Source organism: Mustela lutreola, chromosome 7, assembly GCF_030435805.1.
Source record: "Mustela lutreola isolate mMusLut2 chromosome 7, mMusLut2.pri, whole genome shotgun sequence".
Classification (NCBI taxonomy): Eukaryota; Metazoa; Chordata; class Mammalia; order Carnivora; family Mustelidae; genus Mustela; species Mustela lutreola.
The window spans coordinates 138,893,690-138,911,703 of NC_081296.1; the positions used below are offsets into that span (position 1 = coordinate 138,893,690).

Below are 18,014 nucleotides of genomic sequence, written 5' to 3' on the forward strand. Positions count from 1 at the left end.
TTTTTTTTTTTTTTTTTAAGATTTTATTTATTTATTTGACAGACAGGGATCACAAGTAGGCAGAGACACAGGCAGAGAGGAGGAAGCAGGCCCCTCGCCGAGCAGAGAGCCCCATGCGGGGCTCCATCCCAGGACCCTGAGATCATGACCTGAGCCGAAGGCAGAGGATTAACCCACTGAGCCACCCAGGCGCCCCCCGTTATCCTATTTGGAAAAGACCTAGATGTCCAATGAATTCAATCCCAATTTATCATCTAAGCAAAACATTAAAGTTTTCAGGTTACCGAAGGACTTTTGAAAGCTATCTTAACAATTACCCCTGAAAACTTTGAGACAGACAAAATTAACCATTTTAAGTCATCTATTTGCTAACAAATTGCAACAGAGGTAACATGGCTTATTTGACCTTCAGTAATCCCTGGTAAAATGAAAGTTGCATATTTAATGCTGGTGACGCTAGAGACATGTCTTTTAATTAAGCCAACGAAGTTAAATTAGTTAAATACTGAATTATGTTCCACCTGGGTCCACTGTAAAAGTCATGATGCCAGAGGCACTGAGGATGGTATAGGAACCAGGGAGCACCCAAGGTGGTGTAGGAACAGGAGGAGGGGATGAGCTGACACCATGGTTTTTTCCCCACCAAAGTGGAAATATGCAGTCCATGTCGGGCCACAGAAGACAGGGAATTTCCCCAAAACAAAGGGAGTTTGGGCAGCTATTTGGGAATATTCCTTAAAGTCCTGGTACTAAGGTAGACTTCCCATAGTTGGCTCTAATTATAGCTATTAACCTGGGAAATGAGGGAGAAGCCTCTACCTCTTATTAGGAGGTGGAACAGTGAGAGAGTCAGAGTCCCCTTCATTAAGAATGGCCTGTGTTTCCTCTAGCAACCAGGGTTCTATCAGGAGGAGGCCTATTTAGATAATTATCATTTAACATATCAGAAGGGAGTTTACTAGCCTGGTTACTGACCAAACATGTTCTGCAAGAGGCCCTTAGGTCCGGGTCCTGATTTAGAGCCTTGATGGCCTGGACCTAGGATATCTCTGCTCCATTTGCCCTGTTGCCTGTAGAACAGATCTGAGATCCTCCTGAGGCCATGCAGTATTACAGACAACCAGTCCTTTGCTGAATTTTGCAATGTGAATAGTTTCCAGTGGGTTAAAAGGGATCCCAAGGGAGAGTCCTTGGGAACTGAAGAGAGAAGATCCAGTACCAAGAAAATACCCCTTACCCCCTGTTTTCCTGGGTGGAATCAGATGTTCCTGGTGTCAAAGTGGCCTGAGATGTCCCTTGAAAAAAATCCATATGATCACTGCCCTGCTGTTAAAAGGCCTGGGAGGAGGGACGCTAGGTTCTTTCCCCCACCCCCCACTTCGTCATCACATTCTGGACCACAAAATTGGTGCCAGTATATGGACCAAGATATTGTGCCTTAGAGGTCATGTTATAAGGACCATACCTTATTTTACCTTGCCTTAAAGGTCATGCCAGGAAGGACATGCTTTATTTTACCTTGCCTTGAAGAAGCTGAAGTTTTTAACCGATGGGAAACATTAGGAAAGTTTTACAAGGGGGAAGTTACCCAATCTTGTAGCTTAAGTGATTATTAGAGGATATTGATCAAAAACAATAAAGATAGAAGTCCATCATGGTCTAAACAACATTCCAATAAATAATAGTCTTTACCACCAACTTCTCTAGGAACCATCCCCGATAGGACTTTAATTCAATATGTATTGGTTTTGGCCAGTTCCAAGTGGCCAAAAGCAGCTAGACCAGGGATATGAAAGAGACCACAGACCAGTGAGGAGGAAATCTTGTGCTGGAGTCTTAAGATCAGCAGCCATACTAGTCTCTTAGGTCGCTGTCCTGTGCCCAAGATAGACAACTTTGTATAAGGACAGGAATAAAGAGAGGGCATCAGGTTTCTGTGTCTTATTACCATTCCAGCCAGGGTACTAACTTTTAGCCAAAAGGCAGGCTTTCTTCTCCCTGTAGCGTAGTTATGGGCTAGAAGATTGCAGCCTGAGTAATTGACATGAAAATGTTCCAAGAAGACCATACCCCTTTGAAAAGCCCTTGGAATGAAAGTAGAAGAGAAGTGAAAGTACTTAGCAAGTCTGCACTGAGATTCACATTAGATGTCAAATGATGTAGGAAAATGTTGGGGTATGGAGCTGATGGCCAAGAAAGAATTCTTGAGACATCTTTCATGCAAAAAGGTGGTTTTATTAAAGCACGGGGACAGGACCTGTGGCCAGAAAAAGTTGCACTGGAGTCATGAGAAGTGGCCCATTATTTTCAAGCTGGGAGGGGGTTAGGGATAGCTTAAGTCTCTAAGGAATTTTGGAAGCAAGCTTTCTGGGATCTTGAGGGGACTAGATGTTGTTAGGAAAAGTCATTTATTACTATCTAGTAAACCCTTAGTCATGAGACCCTTCAGATGTGTATCTGTGGGCCATATCCTTGGGAGATGGTTGCCAACATGCATCTAAGTGGGGGAGTAGAGATAAAGGTAGTTTCCAAAGGAATTTTTTTTTTTTTTTTTTTAAAGATTTTATTTATTTATTTGACAGAGATCACAAGTAGGCAGAGAAGAAGGCAGAGAGAGAGAGAGGAGGAAGCAGGCTCCCCGCCAAGCAGAGAGCCCGATGCGGGACTCGATCCCAGGACCCTGAGATCATGACCTGAGCCGAAGGCAGCGGCTTAACCCACTGAGCCACCCAGGCGCCCCCCAAAGGAATTTTTATATATTAAAGTAGACCACAGGATCCTGGGGTGTTTGGCTAAGATTGCCTTTTGCCCTTAGCAACATTGAAGTAGCTGATTTCTTAGAGGAATGTCACTCTGCCTGTTTCAAGGACTTGTCAATGGGCTATAAGTAGTAAAGAAATTTAATTTTTTCTTTTGCCTTTGTTTCCCACATCAGTTACACAGCTAGAAGCCTGCATCTCCTATTCCCCTTCACCTCTTTTGCTCAACCCTCCATTCCCTCCCCTCTGGTGGCTTACTGTATTTCTGGCGCACTTTCCCTCTGTTTGTATGTCACACTCTGGTGGGTCCATGGTGGAATCACCATACACTTGAAGGAATTTCTTCTGATATAGGATCCATAAAATTAGGATTAATTTTTGTGTGAGGTTCTGAAAGTACACACTATTGATAACTTGCAGAAAAGAGAGATTAGGGCATTTTCTATATAGGCTATATATTTGGAATGCTAAAAATTGGTTATTATATAATATGAAAGTCAGTCCAAGACTTCCCTTGTTTGAACACGGGCCTATAGACTCATTTATAAACATGAGAATTTGATTGTAACAAGATTATTTCTTAATGTACACATAATACTTTAAATTACATATACTTTGTAGTTTTTTATCATACATTTATGTTGATCATAAGTTTGATTTGTAGTTACAACTGTTGTGATATGGCTAAGAGAAATGCCCATATTTATACTATAGTAGAGGGGATCTAGAATTTGCAGTCTTCTGAACCTCACATTTTCTGCCAAAGAACTGGATATTATTATTTAGTCATCTGTTAGCAAGAAACATCTAATGATACAGATAGTAGAGCAGGAAGTTGCTATTTAGCAATTCATTTGATAACATTTCCTTCCATATTTCTGGTAGGTAGGTTTACTGTGAAGTTTCAGGATTATCTTGCTGAGTAAATATGCTTTGTTTTATTTCTTAGAATGCTAATGCTTTTAAAACTGGGAATAAGCCCCTTAAGTGTTTTGTTGACTTGGTTTTACAATTGTTTTTTCCCCCCAGTTTGTATAGTTCCCGGTCAGCATAGAAATGTGGAGTATCTTGGCTGAATCCTCATGCAGACAAGGTCGTTATGTTCCTGGTAGGTGCGACAAGTAACCTAATACAAGGTAACATCTTTGCTAGCTTAAAGCTCTAAATGTACTTCATATGCTCCTGGGTGGATTTTGTTGGTGTTTTTTTTCTGAATTGGATTCTCCTTGCCAAATGATGACTTTTCTCTTGTTCTGTTGATTGTAATATCAAGTGTAGAGTTGTTCAAAAAGCCAGATAACTTAGGACTACATATCAAAATATATATTTCCCGATTTTTTTTCATAGTATGTAGTATTTCTAATTGTCTCTTTTAGTAGTTCCCAAATTGGGTTTACTCTGTAAATCCTATTCTTGTTCCACCTGGAGACTCAAGTTTCTACTCATAAATCATCCTTGAAATCACCTGATTGCAGATGCAACTCTATAGGTGGAGGAAAGTAGGTGAACAACTTTTGATTTTTGTTTTCATAAAGGGTTTAGAATCATGCATAAATATATTATCCAAACAGTATCTGAAGAGACTAATTAGTGTTTCCAGATATCGTGGGGAGTCGGTTACTTTCATCTTCCTTTTTATTGTCCTTGGTACAAATACAGAATTCTTTTTTTTCTTTTTTAAGATTTTATTTATTTATTTGACAGATCACAAGTAGGTAGAGGAGTGGGGAGGAAGCAGGATCCCTGCCGAGCAGAGATCCCGATGCTGGGCTCAATCCCAAGACTCTGGGATCATGACCTCAGCCAAAGGCAGAGGCTTTAACCCACTGAGCCACCCAGGCACCCCAGAATTCTTTTAAATAGGTATTATATTGTGATATTGACTAGTTCACACCCCCGCAAGGGATAAGAAATTCTGGAGATCAAGGGTTTACTGTTATCAATTTTAAAAGTAGGGTTTCATGGATTTTTTAAAAACATTAACTGTTTTATTTTTATATATAATTATTACCACTAGCAATTTATTTGTAAAGTATCCAATTTTTATTATCTGTCCATTCTGACAAAACCTTTACACAGGACTAAAAGTTCTCTAAGAAAAATTACACACTCAAATTTCAGTCTCACTTATTTGCACTTCGGTGTCATGAATCTGTCAGATGTTCATTTAAGAAATGTTTAGTGAGGTGGGGCGCCTGGCTGGCTCAGTCAGTTAAGTGTCCAACTCTTGGTTTTGGTTCAGGCTTTGATCTCAGGGTTGTAAGATTGAGCCCCACATCTGGCTTCCCACTCTCTACTTCTCTTCCCCCGCCCCTTCTCTCACTCATTCGCTCTCTCTTCTCAAATAAATAAATCTTTTTTTTTTTTTAAAGATTTTTTATTTATTTATTTGACAGAGAGAGATCACAAGTAGGCAGAGAGGCAGGCAGAGAGAGAGAGAGGAGGAAGCAGGCTCCCTGCCGAGCAGAGAGCCCGATGCGGGACTCGATCCCGGGACACGAGATCATGACCTGAGCCGAAGGCAGCGGCCCAACCCACTGAGCCACCCAGGTGCCCCATCAAATAAATAAATCTTAAAAAAAAAAAAAGTTTAGGGCGCCTGGGTGGCTCAGTGGGTTAAAGCCTCTGCCTTCAGCTCAGGTCATGATCCCAGGGTCCTGGGATCGAGCCCCGCATCGGGCTCTCTGCTCAGCGGGGAGCCTGCTTCCTCCTCTCTCTGCCTGCCTCTCAGCCTACTTGTAATCTCTGCCTGTCAAATAAATAAATAAAATCTTAAAAAAAAAAATTAATGAGTACCATCCGTATACCATGCTATCTGAGAGCTTGAGGAGTTCAAGCCTTCCAGTGGCTTATAGTCAGGCGTATAAGGTACTGACCTGAGCATTGATCTGTGAGAGTGCACAGCTTCACTGACACCAATATACAAACAGTTTACAATAAAAAACACCAAACAGGGCACCTGGGTGGCTCAGTTGGTTGGCAGCTGCCTTTGGCTCAGGTCATGGTCCTGGAGTCCTAGGATCGAGTGCCGCATCAGGCTTCCTGCTTAGCAGGGAGTCTGCTTCATCCTCTGACCCTCTCCTGTCTCATCCTGTTTCGCTTTCTCTCAAATAAATAAATAAAATCTTAAAAAAAAACAAAAAAACACCAAGCAGTGATGGATAAAGGGGAGATGGCATAAGTGCTGCAGGAATTTGGGGACATGAAAGGCTCTTATAGAGAAAGCTTACAGAGGTGGGCTGAGAGGAAGAGGGAAGGCTTTCTGGAAAGGTAGAATCATGTGAGCAAAATTCAGTGTGTGTTTGAGAGAAGGAGATGTTTAACTAGAGCAGTAGTTCCCAAAGTGTGGTCCATGGACCAGTAGCATCAACATCACCTGGGACCTTGTTACAAATTGGAAATGGAGGTTCTCGGGCTCCACTGGAGACCTGCTAAATCAGGATGCTGGCAGTGAGGCCCACCAGCCTATGTATTAATAAGTCCTCCAGGTGGTTCTGCTACATCCTAAAGTTTGAGAATTGCTAGACCAGAGCAGAGGGTTCTTATTTGACAGTTGTGGGCAAAAAAGCTTTGTTTAAGGTAGCCTGGGAATTCACAGTGAAGAACTTCAAATGTTGGACAGGGAGTGTGTCTTTTGTTCTACAAAGCAGAGACACCAACTTGAAACTTGAAGGCTGGATTTGACTCATAGATGTGTTTTGCCAGTGTACACAGTGGCTTTTGTGGTTTTTTTAAGTGGAATTAGTTGTCACTATTTAAAAACCCGATTCCACACAGGAATCTGTGCTTTCAGTTTGTTTTGAAAAAAAATCAGAAGACCTGGCAGTACTGGGGCTGTAGTTTATCACAGCAGCAGTCTGTGGCAGCAGCAAGCAACTCTCCGTTTAGATGGGTTATGTACTCTCTAGCTTGCCGTAGTCCCCACCACTTCCTGTTGCTTTACACCTTTACTCACTTCTATTTCCTGCTTGGCCCCAGTAAGTGGTTAGGTATTTGAGTTTGTACCTTCTGTTACGAACACTGGGAAAACTGATGAAAGTTTTATTTTATTTTGTTTTTAAAGATAGATTTATTTGTTTTAGAGAGAGGGAGCAAACAAGTAGGGGGGAGAGGCAGAGGAGAGGGAGAGAATCTCAAGCAGACTCCCCACTGAATACAAAGCTGGACATGGGGTTCCATCTCACAACCCTGAGATCATGATCTGAACTGAAATCAAAAGACAGATGCTCAATGAACTGAGCCACCCAGGTGTCCCAAATTGATGAAAGTTTTAAAGAGAGTGACGTGATTTATGCATTCATTAATTCATTCAACAGACATGAGTTAAACATATATGGCGGGTTGTATAGTGTTCAAAGATAAATGAATTTGTGACATGCTTTGGGTTAAAATATAGTGGGAGAATGATGAAACAGTTGTGTATGGATTTGAGAATAGAGATATTGGTAATTGGAAGACCAGTTAAGAAGCTGTAACAGTCCAAGTCTGAAGCAATAAAGGTCAGGATTTAGGTGCTAACAGGTTACTGGGGGGGTGGGTGGGAAAAGAACGAGATGGGAAAGATACTGTGAAGGAAGAATCACCAGTTCTTGATAACAGGTGAGAATACAGAAGGTATGAGAGTGGAGAATTCAAAGATGATAAGGATTTGGAGTTATGAATTAGGGACTCTGTGATGCCACTTACAGAAACAGGAAATAAAAAAGAGAATCCATTTAGCCTCTGTGTGTGTGTGTGTGTGTGTGTGTGTGTGTGTGGGCATGGGTGCCAAGGAAAAGGGGGCATTTGGAGATGCTAGTTTGAAGTGTCTTGAGTTCAATGATTGACATACAATATTAAGTGTTTTAAAGGAAAACTTAGTAGAAATGTCAAGATTGCGTGCTTAGAGGTAGATATCACTCATTCCATCCTTGAATTCCAAAGGTATACTGGGAGAAGTGTGTTTTGTAATGAACAAAATATTTTGAAAATGTTTGCTTTGGGGGCTAGATAGTTAGAATTTATAACCTTGTTTGAATCCTCTCTTGGATGTGTAATTTTCAGATTTATGTTGCATAGGTAAGTTTAACATTCTGGGAGAATAGAAGATACTGTGTAAGTTCAAATGTTTGAAGATATTTTCTGAGTATCAGTACTACCTTCAGATTTTAAATCATAATTGGCTGCGTACCTGTTAGATATCCAAAGGATGGAGTGTTGGCATAACCATTGTTTCATTGAAATCATAGCCAAAGTTTTTCCTCTTATGATCTTACATTTGTTTCCATCTGCCCTTCCTTCCTTCCTTCCTTTTCTTTCTTTCGTAAGCGCCATGCCTAATGTAGGGTTTGAACTCAACCGCGAGATCCAGAGTTGCATTTTCAACCGACTAAGCCAGCCAGGTGGCCCCATCTGCCTTTTTTTTTTTTTTTAAGATTTATTTATTTAATTGAGAGAGAGAGATAAAAAGAGCACCTGTGTGCAAGGGGGCTGTACAGAGGGTGAGGGAGAAAGAGAATCTCAAGCAGACTCCCTGCTGAGCACAGAGTCTGATGTGGGGCTCAGTCTCACAACCCTGAGATCATGACTCCTGAAATCAAGAGTCCAGTGCTCAACCAACTGAGCCACCTAGGCTCCCCCCGAATCTGCTTTTTTATTTTATTTTATTTATTTTTTATTTTTTAAAAATAATTTATTTATTTATTTGACAGACAGAGATCACAAGTAGGCAGAGAGGCAGGCAGAGAGAGAGGAAGGGAAGCAGGTTTCCCGCTGAGATGCAGGGCTCGATCCCAGGATGCTGGGATCATGACCCGAGCCAAAGGCAGAGGCTTTAACCCACTGAGCCACCCAGGAACCCCTGCATCTGCTTTTTTAAAAAAATGTTTTTACTAAGGTAAAATATATAACATAAAAACTGCTGTTTTAACCATTTTAAGTGTGCAGTTCAGTGGTATTAATTATATTAGTAGTGTTTTATAACCATCACTACTATTTCCAAAACTCTGTCATCACCCCTAACAGAAATTCAGTCTGTTAAGCAATGACTCCCATTCTCCCCACCCCCAACCCCTGGTAACCTCTAATCTACTTTCTGTCTCTATGAATTTACCTGTTCTAGATATTTCATATAAATGAAATCATATATATCTTTTTGTATCTGGCTTCTTTCACTTAGCATAATGTTTTCAAGTTTCATCAATATTGTACCATGTGTTAGAACTTCATTCCTTTTTTTTTTAAGTTTGTTTGACGTAAATAATCTCCACACCCAATGTGGGGCTCGAACTCATGACCCTGAGATCAAGAGTCATATGCTCTTCTGGCTGAGTCAGCCAGGCACAGCAGAACTTCATTCTTTTTTTATAGCTAAATAATATTTATTGAATATATGTATCATATTTTGTTTACATGTCTATTGATGGACCCTTAAGTTGTTTCCACCTCTGGTTGTTGTGAATAATGCTGTAAAGGACATCGGTGCAGAAATATTTGAGTCCTTATCTTCAGTTTTTCTGGGTATGTACCTAGGACTAGGATTGGCTTGGTGCCTTTTAACCATGTACTCATACATGTAATAGTAAATGGCCCCTCTTGATCACACTGTGGAACATGCAACTTGTTATATGAGTTCTTCACAGCAAAAAAAAAAAAAAAAAAAAGACCCCATTAAGTGCATAAACTAGATTTTATCCGCTTCACTTATGGATTAGCTCCTTAGTCAGTACACCCCATACATTGACACACACACATTTATACAAAAATATACACTAGCTTTTAGAGGACGTGTGACTTGCCGCCTTTTGCTGTTACTGATTTTATAAACAAGTCATTTTATAAGAGTGGCTGTGGTCGTAGTTTGAATGAGAAGAAAGTATGAAAGAGGCCAAGAGTCTATGGCCATACCATCCTGAACATGCCCGATCTCGTCTGATCTCGGAAGCTAAGCAGGGTCGGGCCTGGTTAGTACTTGGATGGGAAAGAGGCCAAGAGTACTAGACTGTCAGTCAGGAGATGAGTGTGGTGATCTGGTTTCCAGAGACTGAACAGATTAGAAATGAATGTGGAAAGAGAATACTACCTCAAAAATAAGCATACTGACAAGAGAGAACTTTGCTCTTACAATTATCCATGTCCATCTTCTGTAGGTTGAAAAAATGGCACATTAGTTGAAGGAAACAAAGGGGAATGCACAGAAGAAAAAGAAAATAATTGGTAAGTAGCCAATATAAAGTAATACCCCACTTTTCTAGAGGTCACATTTCTTCACATTCTGCTCTCTTATTCCTGAGAGCTCATAGTCGATGGAAAGGGATCTCTGAGCCACTAAAAGACCTGTCACAAGGTCTACACCCCTTATTCTTTTGGACAGGCTCTCATTTGCATAAGTTGACATAAAAGTCTAATAATTATGGCTCTCTGATTTACATCCCATAGATTTTAAAGATTTAAAAAAATTACGTGATGGCAGCTTGTTGAAGAAATCACGTGTATGACAACGCTTATCAGTGATAACATAGCATGATATCAGGGAAAACTAGCTCAGGAAGCGTGGCAATCTGGGACCATTTGGTGGCAGACAGGCAAGTAGTCCTATAGAACTGTGGCCCCTAAAGGCATCCCAGGTTTGTAGAAAAATATAACTGATGATCATAATCATGACCCTGAATCACAAGTCACTTTAGAAGTATTTGTAGCCAACATTGTTAAAATAAAAGTGTTATTTTAAGGGGAAGCATTTTAGACACATTTGAAGAAATGTACTTATGTGGTAGTTCTATTCCTGGCTTTAAATATCAGGTATCATCATAATATTTCAGTCTTTCTCTTTTGTCATTTTGATTTAACATATTTGAAGCAGTAGACGTTTTTCAGTTGGTAAAAAGAAAGGGAAAATGAGTTTTCACTTCTCTTCCCACAAATTCCAGTGTAAACAGTGACAAAGGGCGCGGATCCTTGTAATTACTCTACTGCACATGAATGACTCCCACAATAGATATGGGTTTGATGGTAGAAATAGTTTGTCACTTTAGGTTTTTATTATATTTGCTCACTGGGGCTATGTTAACCCTCTCCTGACTGGTAGTTTCTTCCTGTGTAAAGGGTATGAAAATGAATTTCTTACCCAATGAATGGGTAAGAAAAGACCTGGTGACTTGTGAAGAGAGAGACACAGCAAGAGCAACAGCTTTCTTTCCCCAGGCAGTGATTATTGTAGCTAAGTCAAGGCCGGAACAATGAAGAATGAAGTCAGGCACTGCCTGATCTCATTTTGGTATAACACCCAAATAGTTTCATTGTATAGAATCTGCCTTTTCAACACTTGTCTAATGTTTTGATTTAAATGGAATGAAGTGCAGAAAGAAGTGATCTGTTTATAGGAAAGGATTTTATATTTGTTGGTAACTCCCAATGTACCAACTCTGATTCCTTTATTGGGAGTATTTGGTCTTCGGGTTGGAGAGACCTTAAAAAAGATCTCATTCATCCAGCCTTCTGATCTGTGAATCTGCCTGGGACAATGTCATCAGACTTGAGCTGGGCCCTTGGGGTGAGAATCCTCTCCTCACCACCAGCACAACTCCTGCTGTTGGAAAGTTCTCCCTGTTCCATCTCTTCCCCTGTAGTTTCCATGCTTACAAGTCTTATTACAGCTCTTTGGCAGCATTCTAAAACAAGCTGATTACTTAATAACCCCTTTTCATTTTGTTGATGCTCAGAAAATGCTTGTTATAAAGGTTTTCAGTGGTTTTCGTATCTGTGCCAGTTGTCAGTCTTATCCCTTTCTACCAGATACCTCTTCAGTACCTAAGTATTAATGCTACCATTGTCTGATTGGAAATGTTCTTTCTATATATAGCATGAATAAAGTTGTTATTCTGTTAATATAATTATTTTCACTCTATACTTTCCTTGATTGAGCATTTCATTTCACTGTTAGGTTTATTATTCAGTTATTAATGGATGGTTAAAATCTTAACAAATATAGTGGGTCCTGGGCGCCTGGGTGGCTCAGTGAGTTAAAGCCTCTGCCTTCGGCTCAGGTCATGATCTCAGGGTCCTGGGATCAAGGCCTGTATCGGGCTCCCTGCTCAGCAGGGAACCTGCTTCCTCCTCTCTCTCTGCTGGCCTCTCTGCCTACTTGTGATCTCTCTCTCTCTGTCAAATAAATAAATAAATAAAATTTAAAAATATATATATATAGTGGGTCGTTTATTTTCTCCCTTCTCTTTCCTAAATATATCTGACTTTTTTGAAGTATTTAGATTCCTTTCATCCTTAGGAACAAGCAGGATATTTTATGAGTTGTAGTTTTTCTGACTTGAATGCTTTTCCTTAAGTAAAATATTGGTGGCTCAGTTGGTTAAACATCTGACTCTTGGTTTTGGCTCAGGCTGTGATCTCCAGGTCATGAGATCGAGCCCCACATCAGGCTCAGAGTGGATGGAGTCTGCTTAAGATTCTGTTCCTCGGGCGCCTGGGTGGCTCAGTGGGTTGTGCCGCTGCCTTCGGCTCAGGTCATGATCTCAGGGTCCTGGGATCGAGTCCCGCATCGGGCTCTCTGCTCAGCAGGGAGCCTGCTTCCTCCTCTCTCTCTCTCTCTGCCTGCCTCTCTGCCTACTTGTGGTCTCTCTCTGTCAAATAAATAAATAAAATCTTTAAAAAAAAAAATTAAAAAAAAAAAAAGATTCTGTTCCTCTGCCCGCCTCCCACGCTTGTGTTCACTCACTCTCTTTCTCAAATAAAATCTTTGCAAAAAAATGAAAAGCATCAAGTGGTAGGATATGATATTTTCAGAGAAATTGAGTCTATTCTGTTTTTAATTTTTTAGAGTTAATATCATTGGAATAACATGTAGTTCCTAAAACAAGAAGAGTATAAGCTCCGTTAATAGAAATACTTATAAACTGAAAAAAAAAAGGGATGAACACAAAATATTATACAAATACTGGTTATAACTTGCAATAGCCTCTCAGATGGCTCCCACTGATCCTTGCCTCCTAGTATTCATGCCTGTCCTCTCACACATTTCGTCAGGGTTGGTCTGTAGGACCAATGGAATATGGGGGAAGTAATAATGTATGACTTATAAGGGCTAAATCATAAAAAAACATTGCTGCTTCTGCCTTGCTCTCTCTTGGATTTCCGACTCTGGAGGAGCCGGCCACCCTGTTGTAAAGATATTCAAGGTTCTTTGGAGAGTCCACATGGAAGCAGCTGAGGATTCCTTCCAACAAGCAGCATCAGCTCTCTGCCACTGAGTGAACCATTTTGGAGGTGGGCTTTCAGCGTCAGTTAAGCCTTCAGTTGAGTGTAGCCCCAGCCTGCATCTTGACTCTAGTATCCTGAGAAACCCTGAGACAGAACTACCCAATTAAGTCACTCCCAAATTCCTGAACTACAGAAACTGTGAGATAATTAATGTATATTATTGTTTTAAGCAACTAAGTATTGAGATTATTTGTTGTGCTACAGTAGGTAAACAATGTGCAGCATCCCAAATACTTACTGGTTTGATAAATAGCAGAGAACTTAGACAATGTAAATGATATTTAGTGCCCTTTAGATTTGGGGGGGGGTAAGTTACTTCAGTTTATTACAATTTTAACAGTGTATTTGATTAAAGAAATTCAATATAGCTATAAAACCAATAGATTCAGAAATATAAAATTATTGTTTCTCCTAAAACAGTATTACTAGATTAGGCATTTATTAATTCTCTTAAAATTTATTTATATAAGTATATATTCTTTTCCCCCTTTTCTAAAAATTTTATTTATTTGAGAGAGAGAGTACAAGGATGAGGGAGGAACAGAGGAAGAGGGAGAAGCAGACTTCCTGCTGAGCAGGGATCTCGAGGCAGGGCTTGATTCCAGGACCCCGAGATCATGACTTGAGCCAAAGACAGATGCTCAACCAGGTGCCCCATTTTTTCCTTTTCCTTCTTATATCACTTTGCAATTTATTCCTATTGTCAGTTTCCTTTGAGTAAGTGAGTTGCTTGGGCTACATCAGTAAACAAAGATTCCTACTCTCTAGGAGCTTATATTCTATCAGAGGAACACAGATAATAGACAATACATAAACTAACATGTTAGAGTGTGATGAGGTGCGATAGAAAGCAGAAAAAGATCGGAGTAAGGGATATTGAGAGAGCGGGCAGCGGTAAGGGACACATGAGGGAGGGAGGTTAGTATTAAAGCTAGGTCTCAATAAGAAAGTAGCCTTTGAACAATGATTTGGAGGAGTTGCAGGAATTCATCAAGTGGATGTAGGTTTCAGACAGCAGGGACAGCTAGGGCAAGACCCTAGGCAGGGGCAAGTTTGACTTGCATGCAGATGTCAATATTGGGGGAGTGAATAAGGTGATCGGGGGGCAGGGGAGGCAGAGTAAATGGATCCATGAAAGCTGTTGTTAGAATATTGCTCCTTTGGGGGAAATGGGAAGACGTTGTTGGATTTTGTGAGGAGAGACCTGCTGTAACATATTTTAAAAGGATGGCTTTGGTTGCTTATTAAAAATAGACTCCAGGGGACTGAGAGTAAAAGCAGAGAAGTGCTAAGACAGTATTAGAGTAAATCACATGAGAGATGATGATGGCTTGGGCCAAGGTGGTAGCAATGAGTGATCAGAAATGGTCAGATTCTGGGAATGTAATGAAGGTAGAATCAGCAGAACAGAGAGCAAAAGGTTTTGGTCATGTATAGGCAGGAGATCAAACTGCTGTAAGACTTCTGCATTTCAATGCCGGTCTCACTTCTCAGCTTCAGAATCTCTGATGATTCTTCTCTGCTCTACCTTCTCCTCCCATCCCCATATCCATTTTTCTCTGGAGTTGTTCTAGATAACCCTTCCCTGGCTGATCTACTGGTTAAAACTGTGGACTCTGGAATTACACTGTTTGGGTTTGATTTCTGACTAATTTTGCTTGCTACTATGTGGTCTTACCTAGCTTCTTATGCCTCAGTTTTCTCATTTTAGAATGGGGATGTTAATAAACAGAACCTACCTCACAGAGTGGTTTTGTAAGATTAAATGAGATAACATATATATAATACTTAACAGTGCCTGGCAAGCATTAATGTCACAGCCGCTATTACTATTAGCTCAGTCTGTGTTCCTTTGACCACAGTCTTTCCTCTGCATTAAATGCTAACCCTCTCTTCTATACTTTTCCACTACAGTCTACTTTTTGTTTTTGTTTTGTTTCTGAAATCTGTATGACAGAAATTTTTGAGGAAATCAAAAAATGAAATCAAACCATCCATAGTATACTTACCTCTTTTCAACTTTTTGTAGTCCCTCTGGTCTTTATCCACATGTCTGTATTATTTACGTAGTTCTGGTCATTGTGCATTATCAGTTCAAATGTCATCTCATGACGCCTTTCCTAGTCCTGTAGGTAGAGTTAGTCCTTTAAGACTTGGGGTTCCTTTAGTGTTTTTATGATTAACTTAAGAAGGTGTAGTTATTTGTGTCTATGCCATCTCTGCCAGACTGAGCATCTTGAATCAAAATGTCCATTTATTCACATTTAATTCTCCAGCACCTCGCACTTAGTGGGCAGTAGGGAACATTTGTAGAATTAGACACTGGAATGGAGCCTACTAAGTCTCCCCGCTTCAGTCTTTCTTACATCTAACAGCCAGATTCTTGTTTGTGACACTCCCTTACTCACAGTCTTCAGTGGCTTCCCATTCCCTACAGAGTTTCGTCTAAACTCAAGTATTTGGTGTGCTGTACTGTCTGACCTGACTTTGCCTTTCCAACTTTATTTCCTGTCACAGATAGTCAGACTGGTATGTTTGCTATTCCCCAGAGGCCTCCATCCCTTTTCTACCTTCATGTCTTAAATCATTGTTTCATGAAAACCACTCCTCTCCTGTCTCAATGCCCCTTCTCAGGACCCTCTTCAAATGCCATTTCTTTCGCAAAGCCTTCTCAGTTATTCCAGATAGACATAATCTCTCCCTGCTTTGAAGTCTCAGAGCGTGGTAACTGAGCTACTTGTCACATTTTAACTTTACAGAGGTAGTTAATGGACACATGGTTGTTGTTGGTTTTTTTTTTTTCCTGTTTACTGTATTCTCTTAAAGGGCAGGTCTAAGATGATTCATCTTTGCGTGCCATACTTGTAAGTAACACTGGGCAACTGGTAATTTTGGAATGACTAAATGAATGAATATGTGAATAAATAAGATTCAAATGGGGAGCTGGGTATGTGATACATAGCCAGAGTAAGACACTGGGGAAGGTGGCACCCCCTTCCCTGATGCTTTTGTCTCCAGATATTATTAACTCAATTGTACCACGTCTATTCATGAGAAATTTACTGATGTCTAACACGTTCCAGGCTTAGTACTGGAGTTTGATTGATATACAATATACAAAAGATAGCAATCATGTACCCTCACCTTAGTCACCATTCAGATAGCAGAGTGCTCTAGGGCTCCTGGTCCCTGGTATTGGGTATGTAGGTCCTAACTTATATTCCCATATGAGGCATTGCTCACTGTGCTGAATCTGTTTCAGACTTAACTAATTAGACCAGTCTTGGTTTTGCTCTGCTTGACTAACTTATGCTCTGGGTGGTTTAGCTAATCCATTTTTGTAGTTCAGCTTATTGTTTAAAATTTTCATTCTGGTTACATTTTAAACTTGAATTATGTCTAATTTTTAACTATGTTAAAAAACCAACTTCTCTGTGGAGCTCAGGAGAATTGGCAGTGGGAGCTTCCCTAAGACTTTCTGGTGGAACTTTCAAGTCATCTGTCCCATTCTATTATTTTAAACTGTTGAGAAATACTGTGTCATCTTATTCAGTTCAGTCAATACTAATATTTGTTTTGGGAGGGAATAGAAAGATTTAATTAACAGGCAGGTGTTACCATGGAACTGTTAAATGAAATTAAGTCCACTCTTTTTTGAAATCTGATTCAGTGCCCTCAGGTCCTTTCTCACACTTGTGCTCTGTTCTGGTCCTCTGTACTCCATCTGTTTAATACTTAAAAATTTCTCAGGGTTCTCCTTATGTCACTTCACCAGGTTAATTCCTACCTCGGATTTAGGACTCAGCTCAGGCCTCTTATCCCTTAAGGAGCCGCCTCTCCCTCCTACCTCCACCCTTCCCCTTCTGAGACAAGTTACTTTCCTCTTAAGTCCAATCCTGTAATATTCCGCATATTCCCATAAGAGAACTTCCCACAGGATGAACATTATAGCTGTTGCTCTTTTTCTTCTAGTAAGCTGAAGCCCCAAGAGCTGGGCCTGTATCTGATTCCTCTTTTGTATCTAAGCTAGCACAGCATCTGGTGTACATTAGACATTCAGTAAATGCTTGTTAATTAGACAGTTTAATACCCAGCTTTCTAAATCACAAGGATAGAAGCTATCAAGGAATGCAATTAACTTTCCTACTCTTAGGCTAAGGTTGTAAAAACATGAAATAGTAGGGAATTGATAACATTATTATGTAGTTACATATTTTGTAACTATAAATATAATGTTATTTAATAATATAAAAACATTAGTAGATAATCAATGTCCTGTGTAAAAACACAGAATTCAGTTCCTGAGCAACTTTGGCCCTACAAGCAATAATGCCACTAGTTGGCAGTTAACTCTCACAAAAGTAGATGAACCAGACAATCATGAGTACCCAGAAAAAAAAGTGACTAAGGGAGGAGCGAAGGATCAAGAAGGGAATGAGTTAACAAAACGCCACGTAGTTATTTGCAAACTAGCACAAAGGTGAATGTGGTTCATGAAGCTCGCTTGATTGATTCAGAAGGGCTGAAATAGGGGCAGAGAGCAAAAGGCAACCAACAGCGAAAGCAAGGATTCATGGGGAACAGGCAGACATGAGCAGGTGAGCACCCAAAAGGGACCCAGGTTCTGTGGGATTGTCTGTCTGTGGGTGACACGAAGAAGGGACTCCAGAGTGTGAAACTCTAGGGAGGGTGCCTAGGGAGTATTAGTGTTTACTCTAGAGACAAAGATATATTGAAAAGACCTTGGAGGGAAATGAGAACAGTGACAAACACTAGCTGGCACCAAGGTCTCAAAAAAATTGATGAGGGGACTTTGTTCGGGTGAAGAGACGAAAGTGAGCAAGAGATGTGGAGAAGACCAGTTTTGAGAGGAGTGAATTTCAGTACACGAATATGTGTGCTCCCCAGTCTGTAGGAAGTAAACTTGACTAGCTGCTTTATTTTGAGTAGCATAGAAAATATATAGTTGACACATTTGGGAGAACAATCCTGCCTCGTGGAGGT

At 40.3% G+C, this 18,014-nt stretch overlaps 1 protein-coding gene across 7 annotated transcripts in view; it reads left to right on the plus strand.

Annotated features, from left to right (window-relative positions):
- Positions 1–18,014, plus strand: part of ENTPD5 (ectonucleoside triphosphate diphosphohydrolase 5 (inactive)) — a 49,634-nt gene that overhangs the window by 7,045 nt on the left and 24,575 nt on the right. For 2 of the 7 annotated variants that reach the window (XM_059182833.1, XM_059182839.1), the window contains exons 2-3: positions 3,789–3,867; positions 9,887–9,953. The gene's annotated coding sequence lies outside the window, so the exon portion shown is untranslated. Of the gene's footprint in view, positions 1–3,788; positions 3,896–9,172; positions 9,258–9,886; positions 9,954–17,461; positions 17,609–18,014 lie in introns of those variants that run through there. The other 5 variants (XM_059182835.1, XM_059182840.1, XM_059182837.1 and 2 more) reach the window with 4 other exon arrangements.